This window comes from Penaeus chinensis, chromosome 3, assembly GCF_019202785.1.
Source record: "Penaeus chinensis breed Huanghai No. 1 chromosome 3, ASM1920278v2, whole genome shotgun sequence".
Lineage (NCBI taxonomy): Eukaryota > Metazoa > Arthropoda > Malacostraca > Decapoda > Penaeidae > Penaeus > Penaeus chinensis.
The window spans coordinates 9,697,361-9,712,360 of NC_061821.1; the positions used below are offsets into that span (position 1 = coordinate 9,697,361).

At 36.9% G+C, this 15,000-nt stretch overlaps 3 non-coding genes across 3 annotated transcripts; 2 read left to right on the forward strand and 1 right to left on the reverse strand.

Moving 5' to 3' along the window:
- Positions 1 to 583: 583 nt before the first annotated feature.
- Trnaq-cug lies at positions 584 to 655 on the forward strand. The gene has a single exon. It is a non-coding gene; the product is annotated as a tRNA-Gln (tRNA).
- Positions 656 to 3,302: 2,647 nt separating this feature from the next.
- Trnaq-uug lies at positions 3,303 to 3,374 on the forward strand. The gene has a single exon. It is a non-coding gene; the product is annotated as a tRNA-Gln (tRNA).
- Positions 3,375 to 5,148: 1,774 nt separating this feature from the next.
- On the reverse strand, positions 5,149 to 5,220 carry Trnaq-uug. Its single transcript has one exon. It is a non-coding gene; the product is annotated as a tRNA-Gln (tRNA).
- Positions 5,221 to 15,000: the final 9,780 nt, after the last annotated feature.

Sequence of the window (15,000 nt, forward strand, 5' to 3'; positions counted from 1 at the left end):
GTGTGTTTGTTAGAAACGCGTGAGATTTCTCTTCATTTACAAGTTCAACTGTTTCCTATTTCTATTGGCCACTGAATCCGCTGTAACATCTTTGTATATGATATTTCTCTATGACAATCTGGAAGATGAAGATCTATCAAACTGTTACGTCTTTAGATACTACCATTATCATACTATATAAATCTCACCACGAAACCGCATAATCGAACCATACAGTTCAAATATACTTAACCTCTAGTCAGTTATTTAGATGCTACCCCTTCCGATAATGCTAATCTGATACTTCCTTTCGTTTTTAACTTCTTATTGCACTCTTTTATTCATTTCCTTCCTTCTTCAACCACGATGACTAACACCAACCTGAAGGGGGATTGCAGCGGTCTTCAAAAGCTTCTTTTACACGTATATGAAATGAAAGTAGAGGGAGAAAAAAACCATTTCTGAATTTTGTAAGACATTTTGAGAAAATTTTGCGTGGTGTAGAACAGGAACATGAAATACAATATAATAAGTCTCATAAGAAAATTTTAAACGTGATGTGGAATAGGGATATGTAGTACAATAACCGAGACAGTGATTAACTGGTCCCATGGTGTAATGGTTAGCACTTTGGACTCTGAATCCAGCGATCCGAGTTCGAGTCTCGGTGGGACCTCTAACAGTATATTTTTTTAAATTTCAAATTGATTATATGTGTGTATATAACCCAGTGTGCATACGCATTTTTTTTTTTTTTTCAACTTCGGCTATAATCAAAGACTGTCATTGTTTATGTGTATTAAGTTTGTTGTTTTTACGCGCTGTATAATCTGTTACCATATGTCAATAACCAGAAGAATAGATTTGTCGAGAATAGTTCTTTAAAATGATAATAAAAATTCCTGTCTGCAATACCTAATATCATCACTCGCTTTCCTTACAAAGAAACAAAAAGACAAGAGAGAGAGAGAGAGAGAGAGAGAGAGAGAGAGAGAGAGAGAGAGAGAGAGAGAGAGAGAGAGAGAGAGAGAGAGGAAACAAGTAAATGGACAACAAGGTATTTTTCAGTTTTCAGTCTTATGAGATGAATTAATTAACATCACGTGAAAAAGCTAGATCAAAGCGAGACCAACAAGACGCTCCTTTGCACAATGAACTTACGGTTTGCTTTTGCCCTGACAACCCACAGCCAGCAAGACATAGGTTAGAAAGATCGATAGGTCTAACAGTGTAAGATTTTCAGATACTGATGTCAGTTTCAGTGTGCTGCTGTGGTCGGTGATTATCATATGAACAATTTAGACACTTGAATATGTGTCTATGTGTTTCTATATGATATGGGGTAATTTGAAAATGAAAGGAAGGGGATATCAGAGCAAAAAAGGGGGAGAGGGTAACGAGGAAAGATTAAAAATCAATGTTATATAACGATAGTTTTAATATTTGCAAATCTGTTTTCAAAACATGTTCGAAGGTCAGTCCTCCTGATAATATAATGTTGATGAAAGTATCTCTGTAGTGTAATACAAATGCAAAAGGCTATATTAATAGACGATTCCTGGAAAACAAGTTATCAAAAGGTTGAAAAGGGAGTACACATATATCTGGTTAACTATGAAAAAAATATATATTCTGGGCATGAAATGACACTTTAAGAACATATTATTTTCTTCGTTAATGGCAAAGTCCTGGTCCTTATCTGATTGTGTTACTTATCAGGACAGATGATGAAGAAATTCAATGTAATTTCAAAATTTCCTTCAAATGAGAACTTCATAATCACGCGACTGTTCTGTGCAGATGTAAATTGGACGATTAGCCTATTTGGTATCAGCGCTCTCTCATAATTAAAAGATATATGAGAGCAATGTGTTCATTAACTGTTCACGAGAACGGCGGAAACCATAACTTTTCAAACTCACTGTTCAGATTTTCCTGACTTAACGAAATTGTGGTAACATTTAGTAACGAAAATCAGTAGAATTACCGTTTTTGTATTTTCTTAACTTTAATGAAAAGTATTTTGTTTGTTCATTATCCGTCAGTTTATCTTTTTTCGTAAAAACAATTATGATTTTGCTTTTTATTTATCCACATAACTCTTCACTCCGCAATTTGTCCATGTTTGAAAACGTAATCTCGGTTCTTTTGTTTTATCTGATATGTTTCACAATCGAAATGTAATTAATTGTGCGTCATATTTTTTTTACACGTGGTTCTGCAAATGAATAGATATTTAATAGATTTTCCTTTTACCACTTTTCGCATATTTATTTTTCTCTCGCCGAATTTCTCTTCATTTTCTCACTTTAAATTTTTCCCATTTTTCAATTTCTTACTTTATTCCGTTCATTTCGCCTACCATATTTTTCTCCGAATTTCTTTTCTTCCTTCAATTCCTTCTATTTGAACGTGATTTCTCTCTTTCTTTCTTAACCTTTTTTTTTCTTTCGTCTATTTTTTTTTCTCTCTCTCTCCAGTTGCTGCACGATTACGTAGCATATGTTCCTTGAGATAACAAAATCTTATCTTCTGATAAACGGGAACAATTATGGGCGTTGTTATGTAATGAACAGAATCTAGCTTCAACCAAGAATGACTGATAGATGCAATATATATATATATATGTGTATCTAATCTTATGCAAGTGTAATTTAGAAACGAGATTTAAGTTTACTGAAAGGAAAAAATATAGCTTTATTTTTCGTGGTTGATAGTGGGTTTTTTGATAAGATAAAATGGGACTTTTATGAAGCTTCACGTAGCGTCTTTTGAGTATAATTTTAATTTATTTATGAGGCAGAGAAATGAAAAAAAGAAATTGAAAAAATTAGATATGTGTCTTTCCCTCAAAAGTAAAATAATATTCAAAATAAAACGGGAAAATTGACTCTTGATATAACAAGGAAAAAAAGTGGAATTTACTACCGTAAGATGAGTAAATTAGAAAGATAAACAAGAAGAAAATCAAAGTACCGTTAACTTCACCATGACTTGCAAGTTGGACAGGTCACAGGCCAGACGTGTCATGATCTTATGCCATTCACATATTCTTATCTTATCTGCAGATTACTTTAGTTCTTGCAGTTGTATTGGAAAAGAATTTTCTTTAAATTCAAAGAATTTTGATATAATAAACTCATCGTGCCGAATGAATTAAGTATAAATTAAATACAAACGGCATACTTCTTACATACTGCGCACTTAAAATCGTCAAACTATATTACAAAATCTATATTTCTACGAATATTCAATATCATTACCCTCTTTCCAAACATAAAATTTTAAGTAAGAGAAGTATCTTCTTTCCCTCATCACTCACGGGTCCCATGGTGTAATGGTTAGCACTCTGGACTTTGAATCCAGCGATCCGAGTTCGAGTCTCGGTGGGACCTCTTCTTTAGCAGACGAGTTATTACATCTGTTCTTAAGGTTAAGAAGGTGAGTCTAAGACATCTATGGTAATTATGGTATTTAACATTGAGAAAAGATGCAACTGAGCCAGAGAAAGGCATTGGCCCGCGGGAGGTTGAGAATAGCTAAAAAAACAAAAAAAAAAATGTTCTAAAGGTTTACGAATGTGTTAAAGGCACGACTGTACCGAGTAATGGTACCTTTGAAACCTGTTACTGTGAAAGAACATGGACTAGAAGAATAAGATGTGTGAGACCTTATTCATTCCCATGAGTAAGTCCCTCAACAACTGTCATTATTTACCGAATTCATTTTACACCATGTTTTCCTCATTGCAGTGTCACATTTAAGCTGTACATATCTACAAGTATGTAATATTGCTTATATTTTTCCTTCTTTTCTCTTCTCCCCAAAATGCATTTTCCTTAGGTATGCATTTTGTCACGGTCTCGGCACAGGCAAGGGTAGGAATGCCGGTTTTATCGCCGAACTTTTCCATTATCTGGTTTTATCGTTCTTATGCGTTGGATTCGTCCTCCCTTCTTTTGACAATTGTGAAACGTGGTTATTTTCTTTCTCCCTTTTTTTTTTTTTTTTACAAACCCCGTTTCCAATACGTTCGGCGTTTCCCTTGTAGTTATTCGCGTAGTTATAATCTTTTCATTTGTTCCAAGGATCGACGCTTAATCGTTATTTAAATGCCAATGAATGCGCAACTTGTTTCATTTTCAAAATATCCACCGTAATTCCTTTAGTCGCTACATAACGATGAAGTTATTAAATGTCTCATCATATTTCCGAGCATCTGAACCCGTTTTTGGTGGCTAAACCGGTTCACTCAACCTTTAAAGATGACCTTGGTGATATTTCCATTTCGATATCGTTTAGGACGCTAAAAGGCGGCTTATCCAGTGAAAGTCTTAACGAGGCAAGACTTTTGTAGATCTTCTCGACCTGTTATTGTTACCATAATTATTATGATTCTTGTTATTTTTATCATAATCCCCCATCTTCATCACCATGACCGTGATTCTGACCATCCTCATCATCATTATCAATAGAATTATTATTACCATCGTCATGATCATCGCCTTGATCATCACTATCATCACCATTATCATCACCATCAGCATGACCATCATCGCCACCATCACTATTTTTACAGCCCTGACTGTTGCTTTGTGTACAAGTCCTCTCCTTGGGTGGCGTCGCCGTGTAAGCAGCTGATACGTATAGCTGAGTCTGTACATGGCCTCGGCCCGTGCTATATTTAGGTCATTGTGTTCTTTTAACGCTCCCTCGTATTCTCAGCCTTTTTTCAGCTTTTCGCACGTTCTTTCTCGTCCCTTCTCTCTCTCTCTCTCTCTCTTCCTCTTTTTTTATTATCCGCCCCTTCTCTCTGTCTCTTTGCCTCTACCACGGTCGACGCTCCCCTTTCTAATTTTAACCACGGGTTTGTCATGTCTACGACGGTATATACACTGATTATGCCCGTATGTCGCCATATACCCCATAACTCTCGCAAACAAAGACGTTAAATATAAGAATTATGTTTGAAATTATGTCGTAAAACCGTCGCTATTACTAATTAAACAAAAGAATAACCTAGTCAAACATGATTAATAAAGATAACAATAAAGTTCATTTTTATTGACATCTGTACGCGTGATGTCCGTAACGGTGTTGGCATTAAAGTTTTATTATACGTAATGTTGACTTTATATGGCTGACACACTAATCTAACTTGCAAAAGTGAGGTCCCACCGAGACTCGAACTCGGATCGCTGGATTCAAAGTCCAGAGTGCTAACCATTACACCATGGGACCTGTTAATACCGAGTGACGTTCCTTATGATATGTTTCCTAATTTCTTACGTTTATGACAAAATAGTTTATGGATTTAGTAATAATGGAGATGGAATACAGTGATCTGCCTTTGCATATAAATAAATTATATCAGCATTAAACGTATCCATTTACATGAAGGGAACAGGGACACTACATGCGGAACTACAAGTGGACGAATATCAACTGTGTAGGAACCTGTGCAGCTTAGAGAGTCTAGATATCATAGACTATTAATATGTAATAAACAACATCATAGATCACAAGGCACCCTAAAAAAAATGCTTGCGCTGTTTATTTCACAGAAGGTATTATAAAAAAAAGGAGCTACATACACAATGCACAATAGAATGAAGTATGCATCATCTCTGTACCTGTGTAAGTTCCTATTCCTGTTGCGAAACAGCGGAGGATTTGAGTAAATACTGATGATTCAGAAGCTGTGTATTGATCGAAGGTGTGCGAGGCGGCAGAATGTACACATGTACATATAAGCAGCTGGGGTACATGGCAGCTGCGTAATACAGTCAACCAAGGTAGAGCATTTGCTACAAGTGGATGGAATTTAGAGAAAAGCCTTGTGATATCATCGTGTTAATTACGGTATTGTTATTCTTGGTAAATGCGGTAAATATACATAATTCTATACGTTTTTCTTTTTCAGAAACGAAATGAAAAGACGTGGAAGGAAAAATGTTGAAAAAAGGGTAAAGTAAGTTGAAACCCTCTCTTACATGTATATAACATTTCCTGGAGGAATCAGAAGGGATTAGCAGTCAGGGAAAAGGAGAATTAATTAATTTTGATATGTAGATGCGCTCGCGCGTGCATGTATGCGTGTGTGTGTGTGTGTGTGTGTGTGTGTGTGTGTGTGTGTGTGTGTGTGTGTGTGTGTGTGTGTGTGTGTGTTTGTGTTGCGTTGACATGCAAATACGCGCGCACATTACATATACAAGCCGATGTGGATGCAATAGTGTATATGTATATACAATTATGTGAAACCGTATTCACCATATATCCCTCGGCAAAGCTTATACCCGAACCCTCAAAAAGGATTACAGCAAAACAGTTCCATATGAAATTACACAAACCCGAACATACGTAAGAAAGGAACAAGCCCTGATGATCAGAATGAAAATCTGTTCATAAACAATATCTATCAAACTCTCTCGGTAGTTTAGATTTTCGGTGACATTCGTCCGTCACTCTTAAAGAAATAATATAAGAAATAAGTTGTTACAACTTTGCATTTCAATCATGTGTATTCAAGAACAATACAAGTCGCAGAACAGGAGAACTCTGCCCGACTTTGTTCACTATTTATTGCAAAGCATTACTAATGAACTTTGTAAAATGGATGAGTGAAATGGTAAATGAGGGTCGTCCAAATGAGGAAGGGACAATGCGTGTATTTAAGAGGCATAGATAGTAAATGTGATGAAAAATTGTGTTTGCTTCAAGTCAAGTTTAACCAGTGTACAAAGAGGGAAGGGGATGCAGTGTATGTATGTATGTGTGTGTGTGTGTGTATGAGAGAGAGAGATAGAGAGAGAGACAGATAGATAGATAGAGAGAGAGAGAGAGAGAGAGAGAGAGAGAGAGAGAGAGAGAGAAAGAGAGAGAGAGACTGACTGACAGACAGACAAGCAGACACAGACAAAGAGAGAGAAAAACGGAGTGACAGAGACAAAGAAGGATAGAAAAGGGAAACAGACAAAGAACAGGAGAGAGGAATATAAAACACACAGGAAAAAACAAGTAAAAAAAAAAAAAAAAAAACAGACAAAAGAAACAGGTAACAAAGATAAAAGGAGAGTATACGTCCCGGAATGGAAGTAGAAGAAAGCGAAGGGGGAGGACCCCAAAGTGGTAAAAATATATGGCGGCAGCGAGATTGAGAAATCTAGGGGAAGAGCAGATGGATGGAGAGGTGTAACAGGAAATTGTATTTTGTGTCGGATAGCACATGTGATATCGAAAGGGAAAGACCTGCAGGAGAGACGAGAGAGCGCGAGGTGATCTAACTTTACAAATGCAATATCTTCACTTATTTTGATATATGTCACAATCAGGATCTCTTAAATGTTGGTTGAAGTTGTTAGATATGGGAATGGTTATATACAGCTGTGCTAAAATTTGTGTGGAGAAAAAGGCGTCAATAAACGAAGAATATGCAATAGTGCAAACTATTGCAATAATTATTATAGACATCTATGAATCTCTCTGCAATATACATCAAACGCTATATCCGAGTTGAAAAGGAGCAGGGTATAAGGAAGTTAATACAAAATCCTCTTTTCATATCAGTATTACTCGCACTCACATGTAAACAACAATAACATCTTCAGGAGAACGATATCACAAGCTAAAACTGCGTTCTTAAAACTATCACTACAACTGGGCTCTTGCAAAGCGCATTCACATTTACGATGGCAATCGGCACTTCGTATCATCGGCAGCAAAGGCTATTATTCGCACATGTGCACATATAAGGAGCTTGAGAACGAAGGCGGTTTTATTAGTGAGAAGGGAAACGGTGTCAAATTGAGAGAAAGAGAGTAGAGGTCTCGTGGCTTCGTCGCAGTCCAAACTACATCGCTAAACGCTTTATTAAGTGAATACGGTAGTTTCGCGCGCCAATTGGAAGCATTTCGGAAGCTCATGTTACCTCCTGCTTTTACGTAAAGGGGAAAGACTTGAAGGCGGTTCCTCGAGGCTCTTGATTGCGATCGATATAAATGAAAGTATGTCGAGCGAGGGTGAACGAGTGTGATAAAGCAGAACCTGGTGTGTTGGCTCTCACGCGCAACGAGTGTGTATTTCGAGGTCGGTGGATCGTTATGGTGTCATTGAGACTAATGGTACAAGTGGGGAAATGAAATGCAAATTGGCTGATGGCGGGGAGAGAGCCCGGAATAATAAACGAAGAGAATCATCATCGTTATTGATATCGGTATTGTATTGACTGGAGTATGACGTATGACGAAAAGAGAAATAAAAAAAAGACAGCGCTGACAGACAACGACAGTAATTAATGACTGATCGAAATGGAGGAAAATATTTCTTCGTGGTGAAATGACAGTGAATGTAAATGAACACGACCATCTTCGACCGCCAAGTTGTTCGTCATAAAAAAAGAGGAGAGAGAAAAATAGATAAAAAAAAATAAGTCTTATTTTAACGCTGTGGAACCAAGATGCGAAATCCCCCCAAAAGAGATAAAAAACGAAACGAAAAGGAAAAAAGAGGAAAATACAGAATAAACAGGAATAAAAAAAAAAGTTTAAGTTTGTGTGATCTTTTATCATCCTTTTCCACACGAAAGAAAACGTTAATCTTATCTCAGGAAAGGGAAGGAGTTAAGGCATCACTTTGCTTTATTCTTGTTTCCTTGTCTTCTGTCCTTCGTTCCATTCACTCTATTTATTATCCTTCCTCTCTTTTCTGTTTGTTTTACTACTCTTATTATTTTTTTTTTTTGATGCATTCCTCCTTAGTTGTTAAAATGTTCATATTTCATCCCCCCCTCTCCCTCTCTCTCTCTCTCTCTCTCTCTCTCTCTCTCTCTCTCTCTCTCTCTCTCTCTCTCTCTCTCTCTCTCTCTCTCTCTCTCTCTCCTGTTTTACGATTCTATATCTGTAGTTTTCAAACTTTTTTTGCACGAAACACCCCTTTTAACGTTTTAGAAATTCTAACGTCCAGTCCTCCGCCAACCCCTTACTTTATTTACGTATGTTCTTACATGAAGTATGCCTTGTATATATCGAATATAATTTTGTGTTAATGTTCAAAATAGACGCATCCTTACCTGGTGGCCGACTTTAAAAACAAGATCAGTAATTAGTGTGACAGATGTTGCTATTTCATTTTGGCATGATCTGTACATCATCTGTGATTGTAGTCATATCATGAGAGGATGACCCAAACGGGACTCTTCCGTGTGTGTGTGTGTGTGTGTGTGTGTGTGTGTGTGTGTGTGTGTGTGTGTGTGTGTGTGTGTGTGTGTGTGTGTGTGTGTGTGTGCATATATATACACATTTACTTTCTCGCTAAACTGTAAGATGTGATTCGTCTAGCCGTCACTTAGTTACTCTCAACTTTCATGTTTGTGTTAGAAAAAAAGAGCCTTTTTCTCTTTAATTTGGTTTCGCTTAGAAGGATAAGAAATTCAACCTTCGAATTTCATATTGATATAGTTTATGTATATTGTATTCCTTTGTATAAAAATACTGATCTGATTACCTTACATAATGTCATAGTACAGTTAAATATTATGGAAGTAAAATATATATTTTTTTTTATTTGTAAAAAGAATTGAGTAATAAGTTTTATTTGACGATGAAACGTTAGACAGCACATGATTTGCGTAGATAGCAGTGAGTGATGGAAACACTCAATATCTTTCCGTGAGAGTTATCGGTCTAGATATAGCTGAGTTTAGGTGTACAGAAGTCTAATTATTTTGATATATATTTCGCAATTTGATTTGCGAAACAAGCATATATCTAACAAATGCAATACTATTACACTCGAAGTTGGCTTTATACCTTCATTCGCCCTAAATATAACGTGCATTGGCTTCTAACAACCATCTAGCAAAAATAAATAAGCTATGATAATAATAATATCTTTCTCATAGATAAATAAATAGTAATATCTTGCTCACTTTGGCATAAGAATGAGGAAAAAGGAAAACGGAAACATTAAGCTACACACATTTTTTAAAATGAAATAGCCGAGTTCCAGCGTTAGACAAACTGTAACAGAAATATTCCGATTTGATTTTTCCCATCCCTCACGCGGCAAAATGAGAAATTCCAACTCTTTGTATTCAAGACCAATATTTTTCCCCCTTGCCTTCTTCCCTTCCTGTCTTTCTCTCTTTTTTTCTTCTTTTTTTTACTCTCTTCTTTTTTTATTGTATTATTTTCATCTTAGTTTTTTTTTCTCCCTTTTTCTTTCGAAAGCGTGAGTTGGTTCCCGGAGTCATTTCGTTCCAAAGTTTCTCCGGACTTGTTGGCTGAAGTTTGATAATAAAACATTTACAAAGCCCGCGGTTTAAAGTGAAGAGGTCTTGCGAAGCTATTTTTTTTTCTCTCTCTCTTTTTTTTTAATCAAATTAGAGAAAAATGCTAGATGGTTCTACCCCTTCCCTCCTCCCCCTCCCCTTCCATCCTCATCTACTCTCCCCCTCCCCTCCTCCCCTGTCACTCCCCTCCCCTCCCGGCTGTCAGTGAGGTATGTGGTATTATTCTCCTAGCTTGAAGACCCAGACAGATTATTGCTATGCAGGTATCCAGATTCATTCAATTTCGTCCTCTGTCTCTCTCTCTCTCTCTCTCTCTCTCTCTCTCTCTCTCTCTCTCTCTCTCTCTCTCTCTCTCTCTCTCTCTTATATGCACAGACACTGGCGCACACACCCGTACATACATACTCTTTCTTTCTTTCTTTCTGTATATATATATATATATATATGTGTGTGTGTGTGTGTGTGTGTGTGTGTGTGTGTGTGTGTGTGTGTGTGTGTGTGTGTGTGTGTTGGTATACTCCATATGCATGTTGGCATACTGTATATGTATGTTGGCATACTGTATATGTGTGTGTATATTATCACACTGATGGGAAGAAGCAAATAAACCAATGTTGCATATTAACCCTCGCTCTCTTAGCTACCACTAACGGACAAGCTACAAATTAGAAACAGACAGACAGACAGACGGAGAGAGAGAGCGAGAGAGAGAGAGAGAGAGAGAGAGAGAGAGAGAGAGAGAGAGAGAGAGAGAGAGAGAGAGAGAGAGAGAGAGAGAGAGAGAGAGAGAAAGAGAGAGAGAGAAAAAAAAAAGAGAAAGAGAGAGAGAGAGAGAGATTGGAAGCTCCAAGCAATTAACAGTTTATGTTTACCTTACGTGAGGTCACTGAGGTCACGAGGTTGGTCTAAGTGTGACGTCTGTTCCGATATTCTAAGGACAGGCTGCGCTCTGGTCATGCTGTTCTTCGGGTTTCGTCTTTGGAGAAGGAGGAGGAAGAAGAAGATGATATATATATTACACAGTACATAATACACAAACACACACACATATACATACACACATACAAAGACACACACACACACACACACACACACACACACACACATATATATATATATATATATATATATATACATATATATATATTTACATATAATACATGTGTTTATACATATACATATATACAAATATATATTTATGTATATATACACACATATGTATTATGTATTACTTAATATATATGCATTATGTAATATATATATATATGTTTCATAATACACACATGCATACATATATATGTGTATATATATATATATATATACATACACACACATACACATATCTGTGTGCAAACAAACATAAATACATACATAAATATGTGTATATATAAATATGTATATATAAATATGTACATATATATGTATATATGTATATATACATACATGCATACATACACACACACACACACATACACGCATATATATATATATATATATATATATATATATATAGTGTATAAAATAATGAAGAGCGTCATGCAGCTGCGTCGCTCGGACCCGAGGAAAAATTGTCCCAGCAGAGCAGCGTGAGAGGACGAAGGAAAAGTGCGTCCCGGGAGCGAATACTTGCACGTCACCCTTAATTAACCATCAACTTTGCCTTAATTGGTAAACAGGTTACGGCAAATCTAATTAATGCGTCACGGCTGTTATCACTGCCTGGCATCATTATTCAGTGAGCGAAGGTGAACGCATGAGCTGTTAACTCGAGAAATTACTATTCAAAAGTTCTATTATGATTATGACACTTAGAGTGATTAGTCAAGAGTCAAATACGATTATATGCGATGAGAATGTCATGCGTTTATGTGGCGCTGTCCTGTTTATATCAATTACTATTTTTAAAACATGAGGACATGTTGCTAAAATGGCATCGAGTGAACTTTACATTTTTCCGAATGGGAGACTTATGCTGGAAAATGAAAACATAGCGGTAATGAAGACAGAGTAATATTAGTATCATTGGGTCAAAGATTTCATAAAGTTGAAATATTATAATGAACCTGATTGATTGCAAATAAACACATGCATATGTATTTGTATATTTGCATAGTTACGTACATATGCAAGCATACAGTGTTCTCTATTTGTGTGTTTTTACCAACATGCTGTTCAGACAGAAAATAAAGCTGTCTCTATCACCCCGCTCTATTTTGTGTTGTTGCCCATCACAAAAGATAAATAAAGGAAATCCCTCCCCCTCTCCCCCAAAAAACAATTGTGTTTTTACACTGGGAAGACGTCAAGATAGAAAGTACACAGACTTTCATCATCAGTAAACCAGTTTACCGGTAGGTAGCACATACTTTTTTACCTTTCAGATATTGCGGAAGTAAAGATCAAGGCAACTTTTGCGAGGCGTGTAATGGAATGCTTTTGAGTCCTTGCACGGCAAAGAAGCTGAAAAAAAAAACATTGACTTTTAATTGACTGTTTATCCTAACGATGACGTCCCGCTCCGTTCCCTCTCCGACACAATGGTGACATGACGTGGTATTTTCGCTATTGTTGCTGATGAAACATGCAGGCTATACTATGTGTATGACCTGTTAATTTCACCGCCGTAGTGAGAATAGTCACTCCAAATTAGGAATGATTATTTTCATTACAACAGGGTGGGGCGAAGGAGGGAGGGAGGGAGGGGGTGCTCTGATATCAAATGACAAGGGTTATTTTGAAACGACCGGTGGTTTCGCATGATAAACCCTTAAGTTGCGCAACTGTAGTGGGGAAGGCATTTTCGTCTTTGTTTTTATCGTGTATTGTTGTCACAATAAAAGAAAAGATAAGACCTCACTCATTGAAAGCTCATAAAATTTAACTAAAATACCAAGCAACTGCGTACCAAACAAAATCTAACCAACATTTTCTCCTATTCAGATGATCGCGAAGACGTGGAAAATCATTTTGTTAGTTAAACGTGCGGGACGAACAACATGCACTCAGAGCTCCCAGCGCCGCGCGTTACGACACACGGGAAATGTCGAGTAGTGAGTTAACGCGCTGATAAGGCTTGTCAGCTGTAGTAAAGAAATACCTGACGGACGCAGAACACTGTGTCATCCCTGTACTCATTACTCCTCTGAACATGGTTTTTGCCAATGTGTGAACACATTTATACACACATACGTTCATGCAACCATCAAACATACATGCACCCACACAAACATACATGTACACACATACATATACATATACATATATACACACACATACATACATGCACACACGTAAACGTTCATACACACACACATATATCTGTATACATAAATATTCATATATATATATGTATATATATATATTTACACACAAATACACACACATATATGAATAATCATAAATGTATGCCTATATATTCATATATATATACATATATATATATATGTATACACACACACATATGTGTGTGCGTGTGAGTGTGGTTGTGTGTTTGTGTGCGTCGGCAGATATCTATACAAGTGTATATATATGTATTTGTATATATATACATACACACACACACACACACACACACACACACATATATATATATATATATATATTAATTTATTTGTTTATATTCACATATTTATGTGTGTTGTCAGACAACTAAAACAGTAAACATGGACATAGAGAATTTATTCGACATAAATCCTTGTTCCCCTTAGTGAGTCAGCTTATATACATGACTGTAATGCGAAGGGACACATTCATTTTACGAGAGTAACTGCCTGCAGCAAAGGCGGAAGTCCCCTGACATACGGCACGAATATTACCAATGCATTTTGTCCAAATCCGGACTGCTTGTACAAGTAAGATCAATTAACCTGGGTCTGCTTGCAGTGCTCTATGTCTCCGGGGATTTATCATCACGAAATCCTTATTTTGTTGAAAGAGGGGACGGGCCAGAGATATGGTTGAGGGGAGAGAGGAATGGCTAGTGATTAGGGAGACAGAGGAGGAGGGAAAAGGGGAAAGCGTTAGTAAGAGAGATGGGGTAAGACGGGGAGGAAGGGAGAGAAGAGAGAGAGAGAGAGAGAGAGAGAGAGAGAGAGAGAGAGAGAGAGAGAGAGAGAGAGAGAGAGAGAGAGAGAGAGAGAGAGAGAAAGAGAGGAAGGCAGGGAGGCGAGAGATATAAAATGCATATACAATGGGTAACTCAACATGCACTTTAGCTTTTAGAGGGGATGAGGCTGTTCATTTTTATTTTTGTCTGTATAGTGCATGCAAAAATGAGGATTGCATATACATATATGTGTGATTATAAACAGACACACACACACACACACACACACACACACACACACACACACACACACACACTACGCCATACACACACACACGCACACACACACAAACACACACACACACATATATATACACACTATATATACACACAGAAAGACACACGTGTGGGATTCATGTCGGACAAATTACAAATAGAACAACCAAAGGAAGAACAAGAAAACACACGAATATCCAACAAACACATATATATACATAGGGACATACACACACATTCACACACACACACACACACACACACACACACACACATATGCGAATATGTATAAATAAATAAATAAGACAAAATATATGTATGGACACACACACACACATATGCGAATATGTATAAATAAATAAATAAGACAAAATATATGTATGGACACACACATACACACCCACACACACAT